Source organism: Vombatus ursinus, unplaced genomic scaffold (assembly GCF_900497805.2).
Source record: "Vombatus ursinus unplaced genomic scaffold, bare-nosed wombat genome assembly UNPS02014942.1, whole genome shotgun sequence".
Taxonomy (NCBI): domain Eukaryota; kingdom Metazoa; phylum Chordata; class Mammalia; order Diprotodontia; family Vombatidae; genus Vombatus; species Vombatus ursinus.
In genome coordinates, this window is record NW_020954720.1 from 11,913,314 (window position 1) to 11,925,493 (window position 12,180).

The window sequence follows — 12,180 nt, forward strand, 5'->3', positions numbered from 1 at the left end:
CTTCTTCTTCTTCTTCTTCTTCTTCTTCTTCTTCTTCTTCTTCTTCTCCTCCTCCTCCTTCTCATTTTCCTTTTCCTTCTTTTTCTCCTCCTCCTCCTTTCAAAGCATGCCTTTTAATTTTATGCTTTGTAGGTTATGGAGAGTGCCATGAAAGGAACATGAAATCTATCTGGTAATTGGTACATAAATTCTTATTTTCCTTTCAGGACACATGTATAACTCCCATTAGGGTGAAAGAATGTTATGAACAAACAATGGAAAAGAACGTTACGTATGTTAACCTAGTGAATATAGTGTGTGCTTTCTCCATCTAGTATACTTAGAACAACTAGGATGGACACTGATGCGACTGGTAAAAAGATTTTGTAGGGAGAATTGAAGAAGGTTGAGCTAGAAGCATCAATGCTACTTCTTTAATTTGCTATGAGGACAAGAAAATATTCTTGAAAAAAAATTTAAGTGCATCTCATTTCATGATTTAGTTTCCATAATCAAATGTGGTGATAATCTCTACATGTGGAATGTGGTATGCACCACTTGGCAGGAAATGTGATAAGGTTGCTGATTGGGTGGGCAAACATTTGGTTCAGACACAAAAGGAAATGGAGTTTAAGTATTTTCAAAATAATAAAGCACTTGGATGTTGTCATCTATTGAGGGTGGCAAGAATATGCTTCAAAACACCCAGTGATGGGAAAACAGCATCCTGAGCTACACCCAGGTGTATAAAATTGATAGTCCCTTCCACCTTTAAGGCTTGCTCAGTAGGAAGATACTGTGCTCTGCTTACCCTAGAAATAACAATATATACATGTACACACACACACAAATTCTGCTTTTATTCAGTGATACTCACAAAGATGTAAGGGTGAGACATGGTTGCCTTTAACTCATCAGTTCAGTTTCTCAGGGTGCACATCTGCTGGATGTATGTAGTCACACATTGATTATGAGGCCATGTCCATGCATTGAAGCTCACTATCTAACCATAACTTTTCTTTCCTTCAGGTATGCTATCTCTTCTTGCTGCTTCTTGACCCCTACTTTGTGCTTCTAGATATTTAAATCAATGGTTAAATGAGGAGGTATTGCTGTTCCACACTTCTTGATATTTACTTTAGGATTTTCAGTCTTTTATCTGGCCATGGACTTATGCATTACTTGGCATATATCCTAAGTTTGCTTGGCCTTCCAAAAGTCTCTTAGAGAATCCTGAGGTATTGTTAAACAATTAAAATTTTAGAGATACATTTCAACTAAAAATATACTCATATTTCTTTTACTAGGAAGGGAGAGAGAGGGTAACAATGGTTTCCCAAATACAAGTTTGCCTTTTAGGTTGAATTAGACACAGGGAATTTTTCTAAAGTTACATGATACAGTGCAGCATTTATATAAGGAAACATTTAAAGGAATCCCAACAACGGTTTCTTGAAAAATGATCCTCACCTGGAGTTAGAGTTGGGCTTTTCTTTCTTTTTTTTTTTTTGGTCTAGGCAATGGGGTTAAGTGACTTGCCCAGGGTCACACAGCTAGTAAGTGTTATGTGTATGAGACCAGATTTGAACTCAGGTCCTCCTGAATCTAAGGCCACTGCTCTACCCAGTACACCACCTAGCTGCCCCTAGAGTTGAGCTTTTCAAATGTTCCATGCCTTGGGTTCAAGTCATCTTTTGGACTTTATTTAACCATCATTTAACCATTTCAATAACACTCTTCCTCCATCATAACACCAAAACCACATCTTGTTCTCAGTACAAACATTTATGGATCGATTTTAAGACGCTGATTCAGATTTTAAGACTTTAAACTCCCTTTAGACTCTTACACAAATCCTTCATCCATTAGTTAAATGTGTCTTACAATGCCATTCCCTATCTTTCCAAACCCTCATTTTCTATTTCTTACTTTTAAGGTTTTGTTCAGGCCATTTCCGTATCAAAGATGACCTTCTCCATTTCCTCTTTTAGGACTGTGTTCAATAAATAAGTTTTCTCTTTTTAATGTAGAACTCCTTACCAACCAAAATAATTCTACTGGTCCATTTTGTTCCTTTTTAAAAAGATATGTCAGTTTGTCATTGGTGAATAATAATGCCTTGCACAATATCTCAAATGAAATAGGTGCTGCCTTGAATTGAACTCTACGTTTTATTAAATTAAATTGTACAAAATTATGTGAATCTGTTTCTTCATCCTGTCTTCCTGTGAGGAAACATGTCTAATTAAAAACCTTGTAAATCCTTGTAGTCCATCGCACAGTACGAGAAACTCTCGAGAATTCAACAAGTATTTGTTGATAATGAATAGACACATTCTCACAGGTATTCCCAATGACAGCAGACTTCCAACATCTGTAAAGCAATCTCTATATATATCTAAGCAGGGGCTAAATGGACTAATAAACATCCAAGTTAAAAAAAAAAACTAATCATTGAACTGGAAGCCCAAGTAATGGAGCTTAAATAGCAAGGTCTATGGCATATGAGACAAAGTGCTAAAGATGGGAAAAGGTAATAATACATATATAGATATATGTATATATCTATATATTTTTTTCCATTCTTTCACTTCTCTTATCTTCAAGTTATAGGACAGGCAAGGCCCAAAGTTTTTATTATAATTTTGAAGGAGAATCTGACCCAGAAAAGGGCTGCAACATGCCACCAAGTGTATCTGGTCTAAGGACTTACTAGTTTAGTTCTAAGACAATATAAAATAATCAAATCCACCTAGAAAAAAGGTACAGGCGTTTTGACCTGAGCAGACCCAGACCAGTGAAGTTGGTACAGTACCAAATTATGCCTGATCCCTATAAATCATACAAATGTAATGTTTTTGTCAAAGCAGATAGAATTCTTGAATGTATGGTTTGAATAAATGGTAGACACCAAGTAAACATATGTTGACAAAATAGAGGGAATATGAATATTTATGAGCTCATGAGCCACTGAAACATTTAAGTCTTGATTCTAAAATATGGAAAACAATGGTCATCAGTTCTTCTGAAATAGTATTACCAGATCTTATTTTTTTTCAAATAGGGGTTAAATGACAAAAAAAAAAAACCATTCTTTTTTTTGGTAAACATTTACTTAGTGAATACAATATAAAAATTGAGTGCTCCCCCATATTTCCATATTTACTTACATGTAAATTGATACATGACATACTATACTAAGGATATATGTCCTAAATTTACACAAAATAAAAATTAAAAAGAATGAAAGAAAGATGAAATAATATTTGTCTCTATAGTCAGTAGTGAGCTACTTGAGTTTATTAAATTAGGAAGTGACTCAGTCAGATTCGTACTTTAGGGGAAAAACAAACAAAAACTCACTTATTTAACTGCATCTGTGTATAGGATGAATTAGAGTGGGAAAATATTTGATGCAAGAACACCTATTGGGAAGCTATTGCAATAGGCCAGGTCACAGGTGATATCAGCCTGAACAAGAGTGGTAGCTTTGTGAATATAAATACGTGTGAAAGAAGTATAGAAGTAGAAGTGAAAATATTTGGTAACTGCCTGGATTTGTGTCATAAGTGACAGGAGACAGGAATGACACCAAGGTTTTAATCCTAGGTTACTAGATGAATGGCAGCACCTTCCACAGATATAGGGAAATTGAGAGCAGGATGAGTTTGGGGAGGAGGACAATGTACTGATTTCTTTTAGATGAGTCGGTATGTTGTATTTGATAAGCTGCTGGATTTGATTCAAAAAGACTTGGATTCAAATCCCACCTCAGACATTTACTAATGGTATGACTTAAACTTCATTTTCCTCATCTGTGAAAAAAAGAATTAGACTTGATATTCTCTAAGGGACTCTTTCATCTCTGATCTAAGGATATGTTTGTTAATACATTAAGTAACCATTTCTGAGTGTGAAGATTCAGAAAGCTCTGTTGTATTAAGTTGTTTTCTTTTTCTACCTTAATCCAGTAGCAACCTTTTAAAAGTCTTGGATTTTATGTCTCCAGGAATTAAATGAAGCTTTCTTCTCCAAGATCATTGGTTAAATGGTGAGCAACCCACTTTTTCCATTTTTCAGACTCCTCATGATCAGCCTTTTTAACTCTTGCCTATGTATCTTAGGCAGATTGATACTGAAATCAAAATGAAAAAACTGAAGGCCATAAAAGTTTTATTGATGTTCTTTTTTTTTTTTTAAAAGGCAATTGGGGTTAAGTGACTTGCCCAGGGTCACACAGCTAGTAAGTGTCAAGTGTTTGATCTGAGGTCAGATTTGAACTAAGGTCCTCTTGACTTCAAGTCCAGTGCTCTATCCATTGAGCCACCCAGCTGCCCCTATTGATGTTCTTAAGTTCATAGAGTAGTAGAGTATAGGTTTCTTGATTCCTATCAGGGTCAGAAGGAAGAAAAAGAAAGACAAAAGCCCAAGTAGTGATATTATGAGTACTGAGGAAAATACCATTGACAATCAGTTTTGGCCAAGACCTCTAACTCTCTGCAAATTCATTTTATTTTTAATTTCTTACTCACTATGAGGGTTCATTATTTCACCATTTCTTTATGTCTCTTATAGTTCCAAATCTTCTAGTCTTTTTCCACCTTTATTAACAATTCTAAGTTTCACAGATACTTAATATAAAAAAAAATCATTGTTCTTAGTAGAGCTACTTTAACCATGATTTTGATTTTGTTGAAGTATGCATTCATTTACTTCCTTCTTTAGAGTTTGGAGTATGGGGAAACATTGGGGAAAGAGACATCATGTAACAACAAGAAAGTACTTTTTCAAAGCAAATTTATAGAAGTATATACACATAGATAATATATATACAAACATATGTTTCTATAAAACTATGAGCCTTGGAGTTTGAAAGCCTTCTTCGAGAAATGTGGAAATATAGGAATATGTATTTATATATGTGTCCTATTTATGTGTTAAATTATTTTAACATACTACAAATAAATATTTCCCTTTCAATTTCTATTCATTTCCTTTTGTATAATTATATATAACTATATGCAAAGGGAAGCTGCATGAAATAAGAGTGCTGGGCTTAGAGTCAGGAAAATTCCATATGACTTTAACGAAGTCATAGAAAGGATTTTGAGGGATGAATTTCCACACCAGGAATTCTACTCTGGGGAAATAATTCATAGATCTTTTCATGTCTTCCCACAGTGTCAATTCACTAATTATTTAGTGAACTCCAGATGTAAAGACACTGTACAACATTGTAAGTGGATGTAGTGAAATAGACACTGCCCTCAAAGAGTTAACAATCTACTCAGAGATGGACACGTAGACAAGCCTAGAACTTGCAATACTAAATAGCCTGTGTAAACAATAATAAGAGTGATTCAAAGAAAAGTTCAGAGGAGTAAATGCGATGTTTGGAGGAGGCCAACATCATTTCTAGCTGAATAATCAAAAATGCTTTCCTGAGGAAGAGACAGTTGAATTGTGTGGATGCACAACATATTAATAATTGAACATAGAGGTCATTTCAAGCAGAAGGAGTAAGACCAGTAAAGGAGCATTGGCAGAATATGAAAGGTGTGTCTGAGAAATGACAACCAGGCTAATGTAAGGAGAACAGAGTCTCTGTGGGGGGAAAATGAGATCCAAATGTAATGTTTGGTGGACATGGAATAGTTTGGATTGTATTTGGTAAACTATGGGGAGCTATAGGAGATTTTTAGATCGGGGTAAGATGGTTCTTAGCATAGTACCTAAAACATAGGAGTCATGGAAATGTGTTTTCATAGTTTTTCAATGACTGCATAGCTGAATGATCAATATGGTATATTAGTAGGTAGAACACTAACTAGTCCAGGAGTCAGGAAGACCTGAGTTTAAATGTGGCGTCAGACACATACTGGCTGTGTGACCCTGGGTAAGTCACTTAACCTTCAGTTATTTGCCTCAGTTTTGTGATCTATAAAATGAGCTGGAGAAGGAAATGGCAAACCACTTCAGTATCCTTGCCAAGAAAACCTCAAATTATGTCATGAAGAGTCAGACAGGACCGAAAATAACTGAATAACAAGAAAAACATTAAATATGCATTGCAGAAGAGGCAATCATACAAATGGAGAGATTAACTGGGAGCTCATTACAGTCATTCAAATGTGAGCTGAGAACCTAAATGAATTAGTGGAAGCAAAAACAGAAAGGAAGGGAGGGATGTGGAAGAGACTAGAGAACGGTAGACCTATAAAAGGAGAAGAAGGCAAAGATGATTTTGAGGGTTCCAATAGTGGGGACTTTCTAGGTGGTTTTGAATTTTCACTGTAGGTTTTATTTTTATGATCAGAGTTAATAAATATCAAGTGAAACTTATTTTACTTGATATTTTGTTAAATAAGAGTAATATGGATGAGCTGACTTTTATTTCACTGAAAATTATCAGAGGTCTCAGTTTCAGAATCAAAATGACCATCGTTGCAGTATTGGATTTTCTAGAAGAAAAATAACTTTGACAATCCAATTACTTTAGAATTTTGTGTATTCTCTCTTCAACACATATAATATTAGTTTTGATAGTCTTTACTCTTAATTGGAGATTCAATTCCCTTGATATTTAATTAAATACCAATATTATTCAGTTAAAGTAAGCAATATATTTAGTAATAATTTCAGTAAATTGTCTCAATTTTAACATTGCAAAAAGGAAATAATTTCACGTGGCACTCTCTAGCATATCCTAAAATAAAGCCAGAGATACAGGCTTTAATAACTTATTTTCAGTTTATTATGAGGCCAGGGAATACAAATAGAACACATGGTATTTCCTTGGGGGGGGGAAATATTAAATGAAGTTCATTCTAGATTTCTGTGATTTGAAAATGATCATCTCCCCCTCACACACAAAAAAATGGCTGGTGTAGTAACAGAGAAGCTATCAACAGCTTTTCACTTTATGTGATATATTCAAAGCTTCTATGTTACATGTTACATATCATTCCCATTCACATACTCTACCATCCAATCAAACCGTCTTTTCTGCTCTTCCTCACATGCATTCTATCTCTTATCTCCATGCTTCTGAACTGATTGCTCCCTAGACCTGGAATGAACTCCCTTTTCACCTTCACATCTTAAAATCCCAAGCTTCCTTCAAAACTCTGTTCAAATGCCACCTCTTACATAGGGCATCATCTACCTAGCTACTAGTGGCTCTCCACAAAATTTCTTTGTGTTTACTTAGTATAATCCATATATATATGTGCGTGTGTGTATATATGTGTGTATGTATGTATATACATATATGTAGATATGTGTACATATATACACATATATACATATAAATCACATTTGTATATGTATGTACATGTGTGCATATACATACATATATATTTGTGTATCTATATCTGTCTATTTATCTATATTGCAGTAGCGTGTAAGCTCTGTGAGGGCAGGCATTTCTTGGTTCATCCTTCTATTCCCAGCATGGAGTGCTCAGTTTTCTCAACTGTAAAATGGAAATAAACAATAGCACCCTACCTTCAAGGATTGTTGTAAGTATCCAATGGGATAATATTTATAAAGTGCTTAGCATAGTGCCTGGTGCATAGTAAATGCTGTATAAGTATTATTAATACCAGTGCGTAAATAATTCCTAGAATGTTGCCTGAGGAACATAGATGTTACCTCTTTCCTGAGTCACATAAAGCTAGTAAGTGTTAGAGATTGGATTCGAACCAATTTTTTTTTCTGACTCCAGGTCCTGCACCCAAGGAAAAGTCTATTTAAATTAGTCGGTAGAAAATGTCTGCACTGAGCATTCTTACAAGTCATCCTTTTAACCAGTCAGACTTCATAATTATAAGCCAGCTGAAGCAAATGTACTTGTTCAGGTTACACTGATTATGCTCAGTTTTATGGCATGGCTCTCAGTCCTCCATAACTTAACAAAGTGAGGGAGATTAGACTAGAAACTATATCATACAGTCACTTTTAAAAATTCTTAATATGTATTTTAAATTTTTTTTATTTTTAGCTCCTTGAGAAAATTAACTTTGATATGGGATAGTATGATTTATTGTTGAAATTTATAACCACCTTCAGAAAGAAATTTATAGGTGAAAGTAAAATGAGACTAACAATTCCTTAACTTTGACTGACTCAGCTTTTTTCAGTTCATTTATTTACTTTTTATCTCATTGTGTTATCACTTGATGAGTGATCTTTGTGGTATTTTCAAGGATAGACTTCTCTATGTTGTTTAGAGTCTTGATAAATTCAAACCTGTCCAAGAGATACGGTTTTTATCATATATAATGGGAACACAAATGTTTCATATGAAACAGCTTCTACAAGATTCCACAGTTGGCCACTTGAGTCTCAGATAACAAATCCCAGATAATTTCTGATTTGAAGTTCCTATTTAAAACTATCACAAGATTACTAAGTAATTCTTCAGTGTGTCCTTTTATTACAGTGTTAGATAAGAGCATTTTAAGTCAGAGAATTCTAGATGTTAGGAGGGGAAAAACGAAAACAAAAGCAAAAACCTTCTAACTTTTGTTTGGTAAACCACGTGAAATAGAAATTACAAGAGGCAGCTTTTAGGGAGGTTCCAGAAATCCTTGAAGCTGATCTGGAATTCAGTTCATAGGAACATAGAATCATAGATTTCGTATGACTTAATGCAACCCTTTCACTTCATAACTGAGAAAATTAAGGCTCAGAGACACTAAATACCCTGCCCTAGGCCTCACAGATAGTAGGCTCTAAAGCCAATATTTGAATAGCCTGACTCCAAAGAGAGAACTGTTTTCATCCCAACATATTGCTTCTGCTTTAGTAACTCTGGAGGCTCCGTGTTAATGTGCGTATATGAGAATAGCCCCTAAGCCAGAAATGATGCTGCTTGCAGTCACTTTACAAAGAGTTAGCACAAACTGGCCAAGCACATCTGTGGTGGCTACTTACAAAATGCATATTAGACAAGACTGAGCAAACTGTCGTATGCAAGTTCAACTGAATATTAATGTGCATGAAAAATATGAAACATTTTGAGAAGCTTGGGAAGATATGTATGAAGTGATACAGTGAAGAAATGAGAATAAAAATTCCAATATATACTACTATACTGGAAAAAAAAAATCTGAGTGGAGAAGAAAAAAAATATCAAATACTAGTCAGTAATAGTAATAATAGCATTTGGTTAAAGGTAAAGGATATATCCACTCTTTTTTCTTAATAGTTGATGTGGTGGTTGTTCTCTCGAAGAGGATCAAAACGACATCACTATGTCAGAGTCAAGTTGTAGTGTAGTCAAGTTGACTGTGCCTCATCAGATCAAGACGAGCTCTGAAGGCTCTACCACAGGTTGGGCATAAATAGTCCATGGGAACATTTGGGATGGATTCTCTAAATCTGCACATCTCACATTTCTTTTGAGCTACTTTAGTTCTGCTCTGCAATAGTTGATATACTGTTACATAGAATGTACGTTGGAGGGAAATTTGATCATTTGTTGTGTCTGATCTGTCAAGACAAAATATAACAATAAATTTTATAAATACTTCATGACATCATAAAAAAATGTTCGTTCAGAAATGTTCTCTGACTGTGCTGAATAAACATCTGCCACTTTTAGGGGGCTGGCAAGAATGCAAGCTGAGTTTTCTGGACAGAGGTCTTGCTACTTTAGGGTTCCCTAGCTTAGGAGCCATGAAAATCTGGAAGCAGGAAACCTTAGACCTCCCACTTAAAGCTTCCTTTCCATCTTATATGCCTGGGGAGAGTCAAAATGGGTTACTTGTTTGAACACCTGTTTGAGTTCTTCAGTATGGAGAATTTCTGATGTGGAAATTCCGTCTATCAATGCAAATTCCAGTGCTGACAACTCATCTGCAACTTATTGTCTCAGAGGTTTTATTGGGGACGCTAAGAGGGTAAGGGACACATAGCAAGTAGGTAGATGACTAGACTGAATAGGTGGCTGGTTCCATGGTTGAATGAAGCTAATTCAAAAGCAGTCCCTCTCTCTACTCTTCTACAAGACCCCTCTGATCAAAGACTTTATTAATAAATGCATAGGGTTCAAATTAAGCAAGTTATAATCCTGTCACTTTCTATCTTGGCTATGCCACATCTAGAAAATTCTGGGTGCCACATTTGTGGAATATTGACAAGCCATGTTCCGTGGTACTTTCCTTCAGAAAGGATTCCCTCTTCTTTGTGTAATTGTGAAAAGAACTGCATATCTTTCTTTTTTAAAATAATTTATTTATTATTAGTTTTCAACATTAACTTCCATAAAATTTTGAGTTTTAAATGTTCTCCTCCTTCCTTTCCTCCCTCCTCCCCAAGATGACATGTAATCTGATATAGGCTCTACTTATACATTCATATTAAGCATATTTTCACATTAGTCACATAGAAAAATTTTCATATAGAAAAATTAGAACTAATGGGAGGAATCACAAGAAAGACGAAATAAAACAAAACAACAAAAGAAAAGGAGAGCAAACAGTATGTGTCCCTCTGCACTCAGACTCCATGGTTCTTTTTCTGGATGTGGATAGCATTTTCCATCATGAGACTTTTGGAGATGTATTAGATCCTTGCATTGCTGAGAAGAACTAAGTCTATCAAAGTCAGTCATTGCACAGTGTGGCTGTTACTATGTACAAAGTTCTCCTGGTTCTGCTCACTTCACTCAGCCTCAGTTCATATAAGTCTTTCCAGGTTTTTCTGAAGTCTGCCCATTCATCATTTCTTATAGCACAATTGTATTCCATTATATTCATATACCACAACTTGTTCAGTCATTCCCCAATTGATGGACATTCCCTCAGTTGGCACCACAGCAAGAGCTGTTATAAATATTTTTGTACATGTGGATCCTTTAGCCATTTTTATGATTTCTTTGGGATATAGGCCTAGAAATGTATTTCTAGATCAAAAGGTATGCACAAGTTTATAACCCTATGGGCCTAAGAAATGGATATCTTTCAAATGAAAGTCTCTTCATTTGCCCCTTTCACTGATACTGGCAAGTAGAGCTTGTTTTCCACTGAAATTCCACAAGACTGGTATTCTATTCTGATGCATCTCCAGTCCTCTTTTCCTTCCTTCTAGCCTTCTAAATATTTCTCCTTTTTGCTTTGATAAAGGGTGCAGAAACTATTCCACAAATCTTCATTAAATTGAGTTTATTCAAAGGGCCTAGGTTTTGAAGTGAGATAGATAGACTGATAGGTAGATAGATAGATAGATAGATAGATAGATAGATAGATAGATAAACATTGAATCTGAAAATTATAGCCAGGCCATAGAGGAATTCCCAGCCTGATTCACCCTCCATTGGAATTGTTTAGAGGTCCACAATGGTCCTGGCTTAGTCTTACAACAGCAGGTATGGTAAGCTTTGTCAATTCACCAAGTCTATGGACATCATTGAGAGAAGGCTGAAGGAAAGGGCAAAGGCAGTTGAGGCATCTTCTGTGGAGGATGAGATTGTGAAGGGTTAAGTTTATCAATATTAGTCATCACACAACGTGGCTGTTATTGTGTACAACGTTCTCTTGGTTCTGCTCACTTTACTCAGCATCAGACCATACAAGTCTTTCAAGGTTTTTCTGAAGTCAGCCTGTTCATCATTTCTTATAGCACAATAACATTCCATTACATTAATATACCACAACTTATTCAGCCATTCCTCAATTGATGGGTACACTCTCAATTTCCAATTCTTTGCCACCACAAAAACAGCTGCTATAAATATACATATAGGTCCTTTTCCCATTTGTATGATCTCTTTGAGATATAACCCTGGAAGTGCTATTGCTGGGTCAAAGGGTATGCACATTTTTATAGCCCTTTGGGCATAGTTCCAAATTGCTCTCCAAAATGGTTGGATCAGTTCACAACTCCACCAACAATGCATTAGTGTTCCAATTTTTCCATGTCTTCTCCAATATTTATCATTTTCTTGTTTTGTCCTCTTCGTCAATCTGATAGAGTATAATCACATTCTTGAGATGTTTTTGAAGGAGACAGGGTGATAGATAGATAGATAGATAGCTAGATAGATAGATAGATAGATACATACATACATACATACATGCATACATACATACATACATACATAAGTACATAGATAGATGGATGGATGGATGGATGGATGGATAGATGGATGGATAGATAGATAGATAGATAGATAGATAGATAGATAGATAGATAGAT